The following is a 16140-nucleotide window of genomic DNA, read 5'->3' on the forward strand; positions in this document are numbered from 1 at the left end:
CGAAGCCTCCGCTCATCCAATTCACACCTTCTCCACGTTCCTAAAACCAAGCTGCGCACCATGGGCGACCGGGCCTTCTGCCATACAGCCCCTACACTGTGGAACTCGCTCCCCGACCACCTAAGAGCACCCCAATCCACTGACTCTTTCAAAACTAGACTTAAAACTCACTTCTTTATCTTAGCATTTCCGTAATTTCTCTCATATCTTGGTTGTCGTCAGTTGTTTTAAACTTGTCCTTGTTTTGTTTTGGTTTTTTATCTGCCATGTGGCACTTTGGGATTCCCCCGAATGTAAAGTGCGTTATAAATATAATTTATTATTATTATTATTATTATTTGCACCCGACCCCTTTGGCCCCTCCTACAGGTGGTGAGCCCATGGGATGGGGGACCCACGTTTTCTTTTCAGGCTTTGCCCGGCCGGGGCTCACGGGCGAAGGCCACCAGGTGCTCGCCTTTGAGCCCCGCCTCCGGGCCTGGCTCCAGAGGGGGGCCCCGGTGACCCGCGTCCGGGCGAGGGAAAACGAAATCATTTGTGTTTTTCGTCATAAGGGGCTTAGGTGAGCCGTGCTTTGTCTGGCCCCTCACCTAGGACCCTTTTGTCATGACCCTACCAGGGGCATGAAGCCCCAGACTACATGGCTCCTAGGATCATAGAGGCACGCAAACCCCTCCACCACGATAAGGTGACGACTCACGGAGGGGGTTATTTTGTCATTTAAAAATAAAGAAAATTGGGACAATGATATTTGTTTTATAACAGTGTGTATTTGCATGATTTTTTTGTAGTTAAAAAATGTCCAAAAAAAACTATTGGCGCCCGGGCCCCTTCACTTTATCAAATCTGGCCCTCCTTGCCAAAAGTTTGGACAGCCCTGAAATACAGGTAAGGTGGCCAGTTGCAAGTTGTTCTCCTTTTTGCATCTTCTCTGAAGAGTGGCAACATGGGAGCCTCAAAACAACTGACAAATGACCTGAAAATAAAGATTGTTCAACGTCATGGAAAGCTAGCTCAGAGATTTCAGCTGTCTGTTTGCACTGTGATGAACATATTGAGAAATGGAATACCACAGGCACAGTTCTAGTTAAGGCCCGGAGTGGGATGCCAAGAAAAATCTCAGATAAGCAGAGGCGAAGGATGGTGAGAACAGTCAAAATCAACCAACAGAGCAGCTCCAAAGACCTATAACACGATCTTCATGCAGATGGTGATTCTGTCAACTATTCAGCGCACAAAATGCGTCATGTTAGGGTTTGCAGAATATCTTCATCGTATGATTATGTTGGAATGTAATCTGTAATAATTTAACTAGCTTGTCCTGTCTAGACAAAAGTAGTTGACCAAAATGCTAAGATCTTTTCAACTGATTGACTAGACGCAGAGGAAGCAATCAAAGTTGCTTTGTTTACAGAACGTCGTAAAAGGCCCCCTGCTATGCTTTGATCAGCAGGGGAGCGGCTTCACCCCATCCTGTGTTCCCATACCCCCACTTTCAACCCCACTCTGTTTCTCTCAATAAATATGCACCTGAGTCAGACTTCATCCGACCATCGCTGTAAGCACAGCGACGAGTGAACTCTCCGCCTGCAGGTGTCTAAAACGACTAACTTGTCTCCAGTGTGGTTCTTGCAAAATAAGTTAGAGTGAGCACCACCCTAACATTTTGATGCCGAAACCCGGGTCCCTCATACCTGCCATCTGGCTGACGGAGGACGACGCGCTGTACACCGTCGACGGGCCAGCGTCCATTAGGAGCACCTGGTAAAGAAAGACCTGGGAAGGAAGTTCTTCGCTGGGCCAGCATCTTAGGTCTGCCTTCGTCTGACAGAGGTGGATTGACGGGGACCCGGCAGTGCAGCTGGCCAAGGGGACAAGTAAGTCATAGAAAAAAGCGCTGATACGGCTTTGGTTTGTCCTAGCTATGAGATACGGCTTTGGTTTGTCCTAGCTATGAGATACGGCTTTGGTTTGTCCAAGCTATGAGATACGGCTTTGGTTTGTCCAAGCTATGAGATACGGCTTTGGTTTGTCCTAGCTATGAGATACAGCTTTGGTTTGTCCGAGCTATGAGATACGGCTTTGGTTTGTCCTAGCTATGAGATACGGCTTTGGTTTTTCCAAGCTATGAAACAGCTGGGATTCTATTCCCAGTGGAAGGAACGGGCTAAGAAAAAAATAAATTAAAAAAAATAAAAATAATTTCTTTCTCCTAATTGAGGAAGGGCATAGGTTCTTTTTTTTTTCGTCCGTTTTTCCAAGCTGTTTGCATGACAGTTGTGTGGTTGAGTGTGCGACTGGTAGGATAAATTGACTGCAAAGAGAATTTGGTGGAAGGTCAATTTAAACCTGCATTGAGGATCCTCAAAGAAAAGAAAAAAGAAATAAAAAACTGTATAAACCTAAAATACCAAATTAAGATGGGAAACAAAACCGGTAAATCCCTAGCTCTTGAAGGAGATGAGAAGTACATGGCAGGTAAATTTCTTAATTGTATGCAATACACAAAGTGGAAGAAAAAGTATGGAGTAGAAGGAAAGTTGAAAGTGAAAGTCTGGAAGATATTGGTTGATGTTTTGGAGGAGAGTGTGAATAGGAAGTCAAAGGGACTGAAAAAGAAAAGTAAAGAGAAAGAGTTGATTTGTGCTAGAATGTGGTTGAATGCTTCACAAGAGAGAAGCACTGTCCCGGCCATGGCTCCAGCCGCAGCTGGAAATGCAGCTCAAGCAGAGCAAGAGGGATCTTCCGCTCGTATGCAAAACTTGTATCCAGGTTTAACAGACCTGCACAGACCCCATATAACAGAAAAAAAAACCCAGGGTCGGGTCACATTACTCATGACAGTTGTGTGGTTGAGTGTGCGACTGGTAGGATAAATTGACTGCAAAGAGAATTTGGTGGAAGGTCAATTTAAACCTGCATTGAGGATCCTCAAAGAAAAGAAAAAAGAAATAAAAAATTGTATAAACCTAAAATACCAAATTAAGATGGGAAACAAAACCGGTAAATCCCTAGCTCTTGAAGGAGATGAGAAGTACATGGCAGGTAAATTTCTTAATTGTATGCAATACACAAAGTGGAAGAAAAAGTATGGAGTAGAAGGAAAGTTGAAAGTGGAAGTCTGGAAGATATTGGTTGATGTTTTGGAGGAGAGTGTGAATAGGAAGTCAAAGGGACTGAAAAAGAAAAGTAAAGAGAAAGAGTTGATTTGTGCTAGAATGTGGTTGAATGCTTCACAAGAGAGAAGAGAACAAATCCAAAAGATAGAAAGTTGAAAAGTGATGAGGCTGCGTCTATGTTTGTCAGGCCGGAAGACAATGAGGCCACAGTGCGCAGGCGCACTGTCCCGGCCACGGCTCCAGCCGCAGCTGGAAATGCAGCTCAAGCAGAGCAAGAGGGATCTTCCGCTCGTATGCAAAACTTGTATCCAGGTTTAACAGACCTGCACAGACCCCATAATAACAGAAAAAAAAAACAGGGTCGGGTCACATTACTAGAAGTCCGGTACAAACAAGAAGTTTTACCACTGCTGCTAGGTTTTCCCAAAATTTGGACAATGTTGATGTGTGCCCAATGATACAGGTGCCAACCCCTATTGTAGGGGAAGGCCAACCTCCACATACGTATGTTTTTCGGCCATGGACTTTGGAAGAGGCAAGAAAAGCAGTTGAAGGGGGTACCCCTGTTGCTGAAGACCCAGATAAATGGGCAAAAGACATGGCTGGAATCATACATTCCTATAGACTGAATGGGCATGAGGCAGGAGAAGCTGCAATGTCTTCTTTGGGAAAAGACTGGGCAAAGGTTAGAGGTCATTATACGGGTAGAAATAATCAAGGGCCCTTTCCCTGTCCCGGTGAGGGAAATCAATTGGTAGGGGAGTATGCAGCACAATGGAATGATCTTGTTCAAAGAGTGAGAACTATATTTCGAAGACGAGCGAATTATGGTCATTTGGCAGGAATTAAACAGAAGCCTGGGGAAGATACTGATGATTTTCGCTTAAGATTTGAAAAATAATTCAGGGTGCATAGTGGCCATATAATTCGAACCCCCCATCAGATTCTGACAACTGTTGGAACTGTGGGAGACGAGGACACTTGGCAAGAGCGTGTCGTTTTGCAAAACAATACCAATCAAAGGGTGGAGGAAATGGCAGAGGAAACGGCAGAGGGAAAGCCAAATTCTCAGCATGACTAGATTGACCCCTGTGATCTCTTGTCCTCCTACAGAGGAAGAGATAGTAGATGTCCATGCAGCATGGGACATTTTGAATGCATTAAAAGAAAAACCATATGTTACCTTAAACATTGGAGGAAGTGAAGTAGAGTTTTTGTGTGATACCGGAGCGTGTAAGACCGTAATAAAAACTAAAGTCCCAAATCTAAAGGCCTCCCAAAATACTATTTGGATAAAATCTGCTGATGGGCAGGTACACAGGGAGAGTATCTCCAATCCAGTTGTAGTGAGAGATGATGAAACGGGAGTCATAGCTTCAGTCTCGATTGTGCTATCCCCAAAATGTCCCATAAACCTTCTGGGACGAGATCTGATGACTAGATTGGGAATTGCAATAATTCCAGTAAAGGATGGCATGCGAGCATGACGAGTGGGAGATGTAGACTCATATGCTGCACAAGCAGGTGAGCGGATTTTCTGTTCCTATGACGTTTCTGCTGAACAGAATCCCAAGCTACCAGGCAATTTGCTGAGTGAAGCCCGAAAATAATTGACACGACCTGAATCAGAAATGACTTGTAATGGCTTACATGTCACCATGAACATCCTCACTGATCCACAAGATGACTATATTGAAAGCTTTCTCAGTGACACAGAAGTAACTTTAACAATCACTGCTCTGTACACTGATCGCAGGTCATTTGCAGCTGGTGCTGTGCTTCTGCCCGCTCCTCAGGATGACAAATACAAGTTGTCGGCTGTACCCCACATTTCATTGTTTAAACCTCACAGTATAACATGGGCAGATGTGGGTTGCCGGATTAAACTTGCTGATTCTGTCACTGATTATGAGGACAAAGGTGATGGGTGGAGCTACAGTACCAGTTGTGACATGTGGAAGCGAACTGTATGTGAAGTAGGTGTTGGTAGGGCAGTCGCGTATGCGCGTCCCTGACAAGTTAACATTTGTTTGAATGAAAAGGAGGAGGGGGAATTGGCTGGGCTTCCTGACAAGCTGTGGACAAAGGGCCCATCTGATGTAGGACAGTTAACATCCGTTCCGCCAGTGCAGATCAAACCAAGATCAGAGTGGCGTCCAAGAGTTAAGCAATATCCTTTAAAACAGGAGGCAATAAACGGGATTGCCCCTGTTATAAATGATCTTTTGTCAGGAGGAATCATTAGGAAGTGCTCGGATTCTCCTTGCAACACCCCTATTTTTCCAGTTTGAAAGGCCAATAAAATTGATTGGGGAATGATACAAGATTTACGAGCAGTGAATGATGCAGTGCAGACAAGAGCACCTAATGTGCCTGACCCACACATACTTCTGAACACTTTGAAACCTACCCAGAAGATTTTCACGGTAATTGATCTTAGCAATGCATTTTTCTCTGTGCCAATTCACCCAGACTCACAGTTCTGGTTTGCGTTCACCTTTAAAGGGCAAAGTTATACGTACACCAGATTGCCACAGGGATTTGCTGATAGTCCAACTATTTTTATGCAAGCTATCATGGCCTGTTTGGCTGATTTTCAGATGTCAAACAAAAGCCAACTTCTAGTTTATGTAGATGATCTCCTGGTGGCCTCTGAAACTGAAGCTGCTTGCAGGGAAGACTCCTTAGCATTGTTACGCTATCTCTGCAAAACAGGGAATAAGGTAAACAAGAACAAACTCCAATGGGTCAGACAGGAAGTGAACTATTTAGGTCACACGTTGACAGCTTCTGGAAGACAGATACAGAAAACCAGAAAGCAGATCATTGCCGATGCACCAAAACCGGAGACGAAGAAACAAATTATGTCATTTTTGGGGCTCTGCAATTACTGCAGAGCATGGATCCCACATTATGCGGAAAAGACGCAACCACTGTTAGATATTGCGCATGGAGTCCCCATGGCAATGACAGAAAAAATAATGTGGACTCCAGAAGCAGACGATGCTTTTGTAGAACGCTCAGACTGACAGAGGTGTCAAATGCAAATTTACTGCCGCCTGATCTTTCATCCTCACAGGTCGACAACACCATCAAGCCAGGAGACTGGGTCTACATCAAAGTCATCAAAAGAAAGAACTGGGCCAGCCCACGGTGGGAGGGACCATTCCAAGTCTTGCTGACCCCCACGGCAGTAAAGATCGCTGAACGGCGCAGCTGGATTCACCTCAGCCACTGCAAGCTACAAGGAGTGCTGAACCCCTAATTCGGAGTGGTTGGGAAGCCTGATTTCAAACTAGCCTCATCGTTTAGGGTTAGACGTCTCAATGCTGGTGAAGCGAACAACAATCCCCACTCCGCTAGGCGAGGGTATGCCTCGGAGTCCCTGTCATCCAAGTAGCAACGGGGCTCCATATGCCAGGTAGATCCTCTGCTGCGTTGTGGTTGGAGCGTGCTATGGTCTATGGACTCAACTGAACAGACCAAGTGACAATGTTGACCGTGGAAAACGATGGTCACACAATGAGAACTTTGAGGACTGGTCATGGGACCCCAGAAACCCATACGAAACCAACACTTGGTACCGCTACGTCAAATTCACTGAGATCGCACACACAGGAGGGTTGCTATGTGTGTTCCAAACTTCCTCCTTCCTCTACACAAGTTCACTTGGAGGCCAGAGCAATGAATGTCACTGAAGCGAAATGCATGGCATCCATGGGAGGAGTTGGATATCAACACCATGCTGTCACAGTCAGTGATGACGACCCTGGACTTGCGGAAGGTACCTGTGATCAGCTTTTCTGGACAAATCTCAATGTGACTGTTAAAGGACGAACATTGCCGCAGGTGGCCTACACAGAGCGGCCACCTGGAGTGAACTATACGTGTTACATCCAAGGAAGCGAGACCCACAAATGCATTGACAGTGACTGCTCTCCAGGAGGGAACTGGATGGGAGCTTTGGACATCGCCACTGAGTGTCAGGATAAGAGAGCCATTTCAGGTGGTGAGGGCTCTCCGACCAACATGGCTGCACCATCAAACGGAACGTACTTCATACAGAATGGCTGGTGGCTTTGTGGTCACAAGGTTTATCCGATGCTGCCCGCCAACTGGAAAGGAGTGTGTGCACCAATGTGGGTGACAGACCACACCTACAGGATACAACATCGTCAGCTGACGACAGCACACAACTCTTCTGGACGTCGGCGCAGGGCGATTACAACCTTTGACCCCCATGACCCTGTCTGGGGTGCGAATGTTCCGGACGACCATAAAATATGGCCCGTCGGAAACAAAGTTGTTCATGCGCTTTTTCCTTGGATCGGAGTTGGAAAACAATCTCTCTTCATCGAGACACTGAACTATCGTTTTCAATCCTTTGTGAACCTCTCACTGCAAGTCGATGATGGACAAAATAGAGAGATCCAGGCTATTAGACTAATGGTCTTGCAAAACAGGATGGTTCTGGACTTGTTGACGGCAGCACAAGGTGGTGTGTGCCACATCATTGGGACTTCCTGTTGCACATACATTCCTGGAGATAACGACACGCACGTCAAGTAAGCCATGAACTCCCTGAGGAATTTACAGCAGGCCATGTCGGAGGACAGAATCCCACGTCAATGGGATTTCTTTTCATGGCTATTCTCTGGCATTTGGTGGCAGTTACTGTTGAAACTTTTGGCTCCTGTGCTTGCTGTGCTGGTATTGCTGTGCTTGTTTACGACCTGTGTTATCCCGTGTTTGAAGTCTGCTGTGACAAGGTTTGTGTCTTCTACCGTGGCACAAGTACATATACAACTTCTTAGAGAGGACGGATGTGATGACTATGATGTGGTGCAGAACGTGGATTGCGTAGATGCTGTTTAACTCGGCATTATTTTACGGAAACTTGATGATTTGACCATCGAAAATGCCTTGCAAGTGATGGATTCAATGATGTACTGTTTCTGTGTTTTTCTTTTTCTTTTTTGTATTGATAACAGTCTGGTCGCCTAAGGCAGAGGGACTGTGTAACTCTTTTCCTGCATTTAATCTGGCCGCAGGTTTTTAAGTTACACACAAACTTTGGACTGGAGTATTGAGGGAAAACCTCATCTTCACTGGAAGTTATTGCTTTCATTGTATTTTCTTACTTATGTTTGACTGATCGGGGTTGACATAATCATATGATAAAACAGGAGGGATATGTTAGGGTTTGCAGAATATCTTCATCGTATGATTATGTTGGAATGTAACCTGTAATAATTTAACTAGCTTGTCCTGTCTAGACAAAAGTAGTTGACCAAAGTGCTAAGATCTTTTCAACTGATTGACTAGACGCAGAGGAAGCAATCAAAGTTGCTTTGTTTACAGAACGTCGTAAAAGGCCCCCTGCTATGCTTTGATCAGCAGGGGAGCGGCTTCACCCCATCCTGTGTTCCCACACCCCCACTTTCAACCCCACTCTGTTTCTCTCAATAAATATGCACCTGAAAAGGCCTGAGTCAGACTTCATCCGACCATCGCTGTAAGAACAGCGACGAGTGAACTCTCCGCCTGCAGGTGTCTGAAACGACTAACTTGTCTCCAGTGTGGTTCTTGCAAAATAAGTTAGAGTGAGCACCACCCTAACACCTCAGAAGTCTTTTCTGCGCACATGCAACAAATAGAGTCGCTTGGGGTATGCTAAAGCACATTTGGACAAGCTTGCTTCATTTTGGAATAAGGTGCTGTGGACTGATGAAACTAAATTTGAGTTATTTGGACATAACAAGGGACGGTATGCATGGAGGAAGAAGAACACAGCATTCCATGACAAACACTTGCTGTGTGGCTGTGTGGCTAGTGCAGGTACTGGCAATCTATTTAAAGTTGAAGGTCAAATGGATTCAAGTCCATATCAGCAGACTATTGCAAACAATGTTCAAGAATCAGTGACAAAGTTGAACTTCTGCAGGGGCTGGATACCTCAACAAGACAACAACCACAAACACTGCTCAAAATCTACTAAGGCATTCATGCAGAGGAACAAGTACAACATTCTGGAATGGCCATCTCAGTCCCCAGACCTGAATATTATTGAAAATCTGTGGTGTGATTTAAAGGGGCTGTCCATGCTTGGAAACCATCAAACCTGACTATACTGGAGATATTTTGTCAAGAAGAATGGTCAAAAATAAATTCAACCAGAATCCAGACTCTCAATGAAAGCAATAGAAAGTGTTTAGAGGTTGTTATTTCTGCAAAAGGAGGATCTACTAAATAATGATGTCATTTTTCTGTTGGGGTGCCCAAATTTATGCACCTGCCTACTTTTGTTTAGGTAATGATTGCACACTTTCTGTAAATCCTATAAACCTAATTTGACTTCTCAAATATAACTGTATTTGTCTGCTATATGATACATATATTTAACTGAAATTGCTGATCTGAACTGTTAGAAAAATATATATATATGTTATAATGCGTTCTCTAATCAATGCTTTACCGCAATATTACTGCAATACATGCTTGCTGCTTGGCCTTGTTGTTTCTATGTTGTACCACAGAATAGAAAGGTTACAGCTGAGTCAGGAGAGAGGTTACGCCTGGGTCAGGGATGACTCAGCTGACAACTCAGCAAGAAGAAGACATCTACCGAAACAATTGCTAGAAACAGACAATTCCGAGAAACAACACTCCTCACCGCAGCCTCACGCTCTCGATGGAACGACAAGCAAACATCCCGTTTCATGTTTTTATTGAAGAAACAAAGAGTGAATGCTGATCGCTTCAATTCTTCATCGTATATTGCCATATAAGTATGTAACAGCTTGCGCCTTTTCTGCTTATGAGGCAAAACCCAAATGCTTTCCCCCTTCCCTTTAGAGGCTTTTGTCTCACACTGTGGGTAGGGCAAATCCAAATAAAAAGAGCAGGAGTGCATACAGATATTTGGTGTAGTGAGATTGTTGTAAGCTATCTGTACTGCACTCCTCGCGAGCATAGACTTAATATTCTGTCTCACTTGTGATTTGTCTGCTAATACCTTTCTCTTAACAGTTATTCAGTCAGCGAAATAAACCTGACCGAAATTGGGGGCTCGTTCCGGAATCTCAACAGATCTGACGGGTCCAGTGGACTCTTCGACAGAGGCGAAAATCCTCGGCCGAGGTAAACAAAAGCCCTTTGACGGGACTGTCTCGATCAGTCCGGTTGGACACCGGAAGGGTTGACGAGATCATCCGAGGAAGAGAACCAGCAGACCGTGAGTAGGAATATTGATTCTACTAAAAAGGAATGAAAGAGCGGTGACAAGAGGTCACTTAAAACGAGCGGTGACAAGAGGTCACTAAAAACCTTGAAAATTCTAGACCAGGGGTGGGCAAACCTTTTGACTCGCGGGCCGAACTGGGTTCTAAATTTGGACCGGAGGGCCGAACCAGGAGCGGATGGACGTAGTGTTTGTGTGAAGTAATATAAGCGACCTGTAAAGGTCATTGCAGAGGCGTAGCCAAGCCGGGGCGAGCCGGGGCGAGCCGGGGCGGCGCCCCGGTTAGGACTCCCTGCGCCCCGGTTGAAAAAATCTAGCTTTTTCGATTCTTCATTTTCGTGCCGTTTTTTTTTCTTTCGGTCTCACGCGAATGACCTGGAGGTCCGCAAAAAGCTCCATAATCGGTTAAAATTGCTTAGCCGCGTCCCTGGAAGCCCAATCGGGCGTAAAAAGTTAGGCGGAACGGCCCTGGAGCTCCATGTGGAGGTCCGCAAAAAGCTCCATAATCTGTTAAAAATGCTTAGCCGCGTCCCTGGAAGCCCAACCGGGCGTAAAAAGTTAGGCGGAACGGCCCTGGAGCTCCATGTGGAAGTCCTCAAAAAGCTCCATAACCTGTTAAAAATGCTTAGCCGCGGCCCTGGAAGCCTCCTCGGGCGTAAAAAGTTAGGCGGAACGGCCCTGGAGCTCCATGTGGAAGTCCTCAAAAAGCTCCATAACCTGTTAAAAATGCTTAGCCGCGTCCCTGGAAGCCCAATCGGGCGTAAAATGTTAGGCGGAACGGCCCTGGAGCTCCATGTGGAGGTCCTCAAAAAGCTCCATAACCTGTTAAAAATGCTTAGCCGCGGCCCTGGAAGCCTCCTCGGGCGTAAAAAGTTAGGCGGAACGGCCCTGGAGCTCCATGTGGAAGTCCTCAAAAAGCTCCATAACCTGTTAAAAATGCTTAGCCGCGGCCCTGGAAGCCTCCTCGGGCGTAAATAGTTAGGCGGAACGGCCCTGGAGCTCCATGTGGAAGTCCTCAAAAAGCTCCATAACCTGTTAAAAATGCTTAGCCGCGGCCCTGGAAGCCTCCTCGGGCGTAAAAAGTTAGGCGGAACGGCCCTGGAGCTCCACGTGGAAGTCCTCAAAAAGCTCCATAATCTGTTAAAAATGCTTAGCCGCGTCCCTGGAAGCCCAATCGGGCGTAAAAAGTTAGGCGGAACGGCCCTGGAGCTCCACGTGGAAGTCCTCAAAAAGCTCCATAATCTGTTAAAAATGCTTAGCCGCGTCCCTGGAAGCCCAATCGGGCGTAAAAAGTTAGGCGGAACGGCCCTGGAGCTCCATGTGGAGGTCCGCAAAAAGCTCCATAATTGGTTAAAAATGCTTAGCCGCGTCCCTGGAAGCCCAATCGGGCGTAAAAAGTTAGGCGGAACGGCCCCCCGAGGACCGGCCGGAGCTCCGCTGGAAGACCAGCGGGCCGTCGAAAATGCTTAGCCGAGGCTCTGGAAGCCTCGCCGGGCATCGCTCGCGGCAGCCGGGGTAGCTCTTAGGTACCAGGGGCGAGCGCTCAGGTACCAGGGGCGAGCGCTCAGGTACCAAGGGTAAGGGCTGGTGCAGTACCAGCTTTGGTCTGTTGGTGCGCCAGAGTACGATGAGTTGGTCCCCCTAGTTACTGTACTCATCCCCTTTCGCAAAATCGCAAAATATAGTCGGCACGTATATGCAGAAGACTTTTTTTTCTTTTTGAAAATTTTTCTAAGTGCCAGGGGATGCTGGCACACGAACTGTCCGAGCTACGACGGTTCCCCGGTCGGACAGCGACAATGAAAAAGCGGTCCTGGAGGTCCGATAAAATTTTGCAAATATTTTCTAAGTGTCACCGAGGGCTGACACGCAATCTATCCGAGGCGCGCTGGTTCCCTGGTCGGATCCGAATGGCGAAAATTCGGCCTCTCCACCACAGAGGTCAGTGAGAATTTCGGAATATTTTCTAAGTGCGAGCGTGGGCTGCCGCACGTTCCGTCCGAGTGGCGACGGTTCCCCGGTCGGATCCGAATGGCGAAAATTCGGCCTCTCCACCACGGAGGTCGGTGAGAATTTCAGAATATTTTCTAAGTGCCAGCGTGGGCTGCCGCACAACTTGTCCGAGTGGCGACGGTTCCCCGGTCGGATCCGAATGTCGAAAATTCGGCCTTTCCGCCACGGAGGTCGGTGAGAATTTCAGAATATTTTCTAAGTGCCAGCGTGGGCTGCCGCACAACTTGTCCGAGTGGCGACGGTTCCCCGGTCGGATCTGAATGTCGAAAATTCGGCCTCTCCGCCACGGAGGTCGGTGAGAATTTCGGAATATTTTCTAAGTGCCAGCGTGGGCTGCCGCACAAGCTGTCCGAGTGCCGACGGTTCCCCGGTCGGCCGCGAATGTCGAAAATTCGGCCTCTCCACCACGGAAGTCGGTGAGAATTTCAGAATATTTTCTAAGTGCCAGCGTGGGCTGCCGCACAAGCTGTCCGAATTGCGACGGTTCCCCTGTCGGATCCGAATCGCGGAAATTCGGCCTCTCCACCACGGAAGTCGGTGAGAATTTCAGAATATTTTCTAAGCGCCAGCGTGGGCTGCCGCACAAGCTGTCCGAATTGCGACGGTTCCCCTGTCGGATCCGAATCGCGAAAATTCGGCCTCTCCACCACGGAAGTCGGTGAGAATTTCAGAATATTTTCTAAGTGCCAGCGTGGGCTGCCGCACAAGCTGTCCGAATTGCGACGGTTCCCCTGTCGGTTCCGAATCGCGAAAATTCGGCCTCTCCACCACAAAAGTCGGTGAGAATTTCAGAATATTTTCTAAGTGCGAGCGTGGGCTGCCGCACAAACTGTCCGAGTGGCGACGGTTCCCCGGTCGGCCCCGAATCGCGATAATTCGGCCTCTCCACCACGGAAGTCGGTGAGAATTTCAGAATATTTTCTAAGTGTCACCGAGGGCTGACACACAATCTGTCCGAGTGGCGACGGTTCCCCTGTCGGCCCCGAATGGCGAAAATTCGGCCTCTCCACCACGGAAGTCGGTGAGAATTTCAGAATATTTTCTAAGTGCGAGCGTGGGCTGCCGCACAAGCTGTCCGAATTGCGACGGTTCCCCTGTGGGATCCGAATCACGAAAATTCGGCCTCTCCACCACGGAAGTTGGTGATAATTTCAGAATATTTTCTAAGTGCGAGCGTGGGCTGCCGCACAACTGAGGCAGTACCAGCTTTGGTCTGTTGGTGCGCCAGAGTACGATGAGTTGGTCCCCCTAGTCACTGTACTCATTACCTTTACCCCCAAATCGCAAAATATAGTCAGAACGAGTGTGGGGAACACAAAATGTTGCCCCGAGAACCAGGCGGCTGGTGTCTCTAGCGTTGTGTTCCCCCCGAAAAAGTGTTCACCTGCTCGGACAGCGAACCTAGGAGCTACGGCAAAGCACTCTGGAAGTGCAAGAGCGAAAAATTTTCCAAGTACAAAAACTCTCGAAAATTTTCAAAGTGCCACATTGCTCAAAAATTTTCAAAGTGCCACATTTCTCGAAAATTTTCAAAGTGCCTCATTGCTCGAAAATTTTCAAAGTGCCACATTGCTCGAAAATTTTCAAAGTGCTACATGTTTTCCATCCAAGGAAGGAATAGCGGAGGACCGGCCGCCTCCTTAAACACAGGCCGGCGGAACGACGGGGAGGACCGGCCGCCTCCTTACACACAGGCCGGTGGAACGTTTGGCAGAATCTCGTGGAGGACCGGCCGCCTCCTTAAACACAGGCCGGGCGAAAATCTGCGAATGTTATCCATCCAAGGAGGGAGGACCGGCCGCCTCACTAAACATAGGCCGGGCGAAAATCTGCGAATGTTATCCATCCAAGGAGGGAGGACCGGCCGCCTCACTAAACATAGGCCGGGCGAAAATCTGCGAATGTTATCCATCCAAGGAAGGAGGAACCGGCCGCCTCCTTAAACACAGGCCAGGCGAAAATCTGCGAATGTTATCCATCCAAGGAGGGAGGACCGGCCGCCTCACTAAACATAGGCCAGGCGAAAATCTGCGAATGTTATCCATCCAAGGAAGGAGGAACCGGCCGCCTCCTTAAACACAGGCCGGGCGAAAATCTGCGACTGTTATCCATCCAAGGAGGGAGGACCGGCCGCCTCACTAAACATAGGCCGGGCAAAAATCTGCGAATGTTATCCATCCAAGGAAGGAGGAACCGGCCGCCTCCTTAAACACAGGCCGGGCGAAAATCTGCGAATGTTATCCATCCAAGGAGGGAGGACCGAGTCTGACTCGGACGGGGCGCAGCTTCCCTCCCGGTCGCAGCAATAAGCGCCGAACGCAGCGTTGGTCACCAGCCACCCCGGCGGGTTCGTCGGGAGCGCCGGTTCCCTTCCGTAGCTAGTTGCCAGCTGGCCACAGCGGGCCGCACCGACCGAGTCTGACTCGGACGGGGCGCAGCTTCCCGTCTGGGTGACAGCGGCGCTGAGCACGGAGGGGTGGCCGGAACCCCTTCGACCCCCGGCTCCCACCAGTGTCGATCCAACTCCGCATCCTGGCCGCAGCGTGAGACCGGCGGGCCGCAACGACCGAGTCTGACTCGGACGGGGCGCAGCTTCCCGCTTGGGCCTCGGCGCGCGTGCCTCGCGCGGGCAAGTCGCCGGCACAGCGCCGCGCCCCCGACCCCCGCTTTACGGAAACGAAGCGAGCCTCAGCGGGCCGCAACGACCGAGTCTGACTCGGACGGGGCGCAGCTTCCCGCCTGGGTCATCGCACGTTCCCCGAGCTCGGGCCTGGAAGGCCGACGCCTTTCCCCCGGACCACCGCCGTGCCCGCACGGTTCATCCTCGGCCCCCGCTGGCCAAGCCCGACCGACCTGCCACCCCCGTTGCAGAGTTCGCTCTTCTCGAGCTTCGTCCCCAACCCTCACGCGAACCGCCCGTCCCCCGACCGACCGACGGGAGCCGCTTGCCAAGTGACGTCAGCGTCAGCGTCCTACGGGTCTGAACTGGCCACAGTACGCGCGCGGCAGACACAGCGACACCGCGGTGGCGGCGGCGGCGGCAGCTAAAGGGCGGGCCAGCTCACACGGATCAGCTTACGGAGCGCGGCCCGGCTCCTCTCGTCAAGGCCTCAGCGAGCGACTTGAAGGTTCCGTTGCCGGCCGGAGGCCCCGTCCCACCCGCTAGGCTCGCGAAGACCATTTACCCCAGCAAGCCCCTGCTGACGCGAGTGGCGTCCGGAAAATGTCGCAGAAACCGCTCGGCCGAGCAACCCCTTCTGCCCCCCACCCCTACCTGGTTGATCCTGCCAGTAGCATATGCTTGTCTCAAAGATTAAGCCATGCAAGTCTAAGTGCACACGGCCCGTACAGCGAAACTGCGAATATTATCCAAATCCAAGGACGGAGGACCGGCCGCCTCCTTAAACACAGGTCGGGCGAAAATCTACGAATGTTATCCATCCAAGGAAGGAGGAACCGGCCGCCTCCTTAAACACAGGCCGGGCGAAAATCTGCGAATGTTATCCATCCAAGGAGGGAGGACCGGCCGCCTCACTAAACACAGGCCGGGCGAAAATCTGCGATTGTTATCCATCCAAGGACGGAGGACCGGCCGCCTCCTTAAACACAGGTCGGGCAAAAATCTGCGAATGTTATCCATCCAAGGACGGAGGACCGGCCGCCTCCTTAAACACAGGTCGGGCGAAAATCTGCGAATGTTATCCATCCAAGGACGGAGGAACCGGCCGCCTCCTTAAACACAGGTCGGGCGAAAATCTGCGAATGTTA

Source organism: Syngnathus typhle, linkage group LG1 (assembly GCF_033458585.1).
Source record: "Syngnathus typhle isolate RoL2023-S1 ecotype Sweden linkage group LG1, RoL_Styp_1.0, whole genome shotgun sequence".
Lineage (NCBI taxonomy): Eukaryota > Metazoa > Chordata > Actinopteri > Syngnathiformes > Syngnathidae > Syngnathus > Syngnathus typhle.